We start from the raw sequence: 2948 nt of genomic DNA, 5'->3' as shown, positions 1-2948 counted from the left end.
AAATGGTTATTGAAGGTAAATCTACTTTGGCACACCACAACCCCAAAACAGGCTTAGAGAGACGATGCAAGCTGTGAGGCTAAAGTTAGCCGGCGGAAAGCCAAAGGTTGTCCCACCAGATGAGGCTGAGTGTGTCTGACAGGGAAGACAGGAGTGTCCCATCAGGGTGCACACACAAAGGTATGCACAGATACAGAGGGGGGTGCAGAGGCAAGAGCCAGAATGAATGTGCTGGAAGTCACCTCTCTGGGAGAAACACACCAGGAATATTCTCACCAATTATTTCAAACTACACACCTGTCTTCAATGTCGTCAAACTCCTTCAGAAAGATCTGTATTATATGCACAAAAAGCCTTACTGCCCCATGGCTTTTATAGTTACCATTAAAATACAGCAGAATATAACACATGTTGGATTTAATCTCCTGGTCCCATTTGGTTGCAGCTTTTACATGCTGCTGTGTTCCACATAAAGTAGTCTCACAACACAGATTTAGAGCAGCTTGATGTTAAGTATTGTTAAGAATTTGACCTCTTATATAATACCAGCAAACATGAGGCAAAATAAAACTATTAAGGCTTAATGCCACGTTGCATTTGGCCTGCCCCTGACGAATAAGAGCAAATATTTTTTTTGCAATTCATGAACCTTGCTTGGGATATGAGCATTAATGAGTCGTATTACTTTAAGGCTGAATTCATCACTTCCAGAAAAGCTGGATCCTGTTACGCAATGTCATTATGACATTATGAATGTTTAGCTGGACAGAAAATGTGACATTTAAGTGCCTCAACTTCTAAATCTAAGATCTAAACTATCTGCTACTTTTGCAGATTTGTTACAGGATAGGGTAGATTTGGCTTTTTATTTGAACCAAACAAAAAGTAACTGAGCCACAGATAAAGATAGAAAAATATACAGAAAAATATTCAAGTTTTAGCCCAGAAAAATTACATATCCAGCAACTCCCTCTGCTGGATATGAAGTGGAATTGTTATAAGAGGGGAAATAATATGTTTGAGGTTGATCCCCATGCTGGCCTTGTCTAAATTGCAGCAATACCCACATTTCCCATAGCAATATTCAGATTTATCATGGCAGCATGTAGTAGAAACTGAGCACAATGAGCCTTTTTAAAAATCAGATATTTCCTTTGCAAGCCCAGGCACTGAGTTCTGCCTTTCATTTCCCCCTTAAGTAGCTTTAAGGTTAGCAAGCTACATTTTGCATCTTTACAAACTTTTGGATCTCCATTATAATTAAGAATAAAGTTCTGTGGATGTGAGTAATGTTTGGCTGCACAGCATGAGCGTTTAATGGCTGACCCCCCTGTGGGATGGTGAGGTTTATGAGCATAAACAACATCCTCCTGTACTAAAATGCAAGTTCACAGAAACACATGTCAATTAAACTGCAACAGAAGCATGTGTAACCGCAACATAGAGATAACTATTCTACTAATTCACAGTATGAAATCAATGAGTATCCACTCTGCTGTCATCAACATGAGTAAGTTAAAGCATTACCTTATTTGCTTGGTGCGTAAAGTTGGATCATTTCCAGCGGTCTTTATCTCAAACTTGGCAGAGAGTCTTGTCCGTGAATGATTTTTTTTTCCTACACTCCATTGCAGCCATGTGTCCAGGTGTTTGTATGCCTCTAAGAATGGATAATGCGTAATTTCTCCTAGTAAGCAGACACAAATGAGCTTTATCATCTGTTGGGGGCTTTGCATGTGTCAGTGGAGGAGATTATTTGTCTGCAGGAGAAGGCAGAGCACCACATGGAGCTGGAGCAAGGAGAAATATCGATTTGTATGCAACCAAAAAACATGTATCGCCATGTATGCAACAATTTAACTATTGTAAGGATGCTAAGCATGTCTGGAGAGGACCAGTCTGCAATGCAGTGATGCTGAACCCAAGAATAGGGACAAGAAAGTACAACACATCTCATTTTAATCTGAGGAGTCACAGTTTTTATATTGCTGCAGTGTGGTTGGTAGTTTTTATTACGTTGTTTTTACACTGCTGACATTTGCTGCAGAGCTCACTGTCGACACATTGTCTAATTCGTAGCACAGAGCAGGAGATACTGGAAACCACAAAAATTACAACAGGATGTTGACATAATCTTTCCTCACAGGCAGCAGGTAATATTTAAAGTAAATCCAACCTCACACGAACTCATCATTGAGCAGTCTTAGGTTATTGCCTTCCAGTCAGTAGTCAGGAACAGATCTCCCTGGTGCCCAAATGTGTGTTAGAAAATGATATAAAATTATTTAAATCATTTTATTTTAATAACGAGCATGTTTCTTTTAATTCATTAGTTAATATTAATGTGACAGCTTTATTTAATTTGAATATAATCTCTGCAAAGATTAACAGCAGCAGTATATCAGCCCGCAGTACACAATGTACCACAAACCCCTGACTGTTTGAAACAAATCTCTGTGAGCTCAGATGACCTCTGAGCAGATAATTCCCAACTTCAACCACAAGAGGGCGCTCTGAGCTCTTGTATGGGCTGTGGACGTTGTGCATTATCTGTGACCATGTGGTCAGAGTGGTTGTAAGAAACACTTTGTGCTTTAATGCTATCAGGTTTTCTCAGAGGTCGTCTGTATGTCACATCCACTAGTACAGCCAGAACCACGAGCACAAATCTGCATACTCAACACAAACAGAAGGCCTGCACTAGTTTTCTATTTCGAGCCTCCTGCTTTGCCTCATCAAGCTCAATTTACCTTCAGTTGTTTCACTTGACAATTTGTAAACGTTTTGTGTGACTAATGTCGTCACGTAAGCCAGATGGGGTGCAGCCAACAGCTGGAAAGCAGGTTAGGGTGAAACGACTTCCACATGTGACACATGTGAAGGAGGCACCGTTTTAAGAGGAAGACATGTTTCACTTTGTTGAACGTCAACTGTGATGTGGAAGGCAC

Source organism: Epinephelus moara, chromosome 20 (assembly GCF_006386435.1).
Source record: "Epinephelus moara isolate mb chromosome 20, YSFRI_EMoa_1.0, whole genome shotgun sequence".
NCBI classification, from domain to species: domain Eukaryota; kingdom Metazoa; phylum Chordata; class Actinopteri; order Perciformes; family Serranidae; genus Epinephelus; species Epinephelus moara.
Note: the sequence above shows the minus strand (reverse complement) of the source record.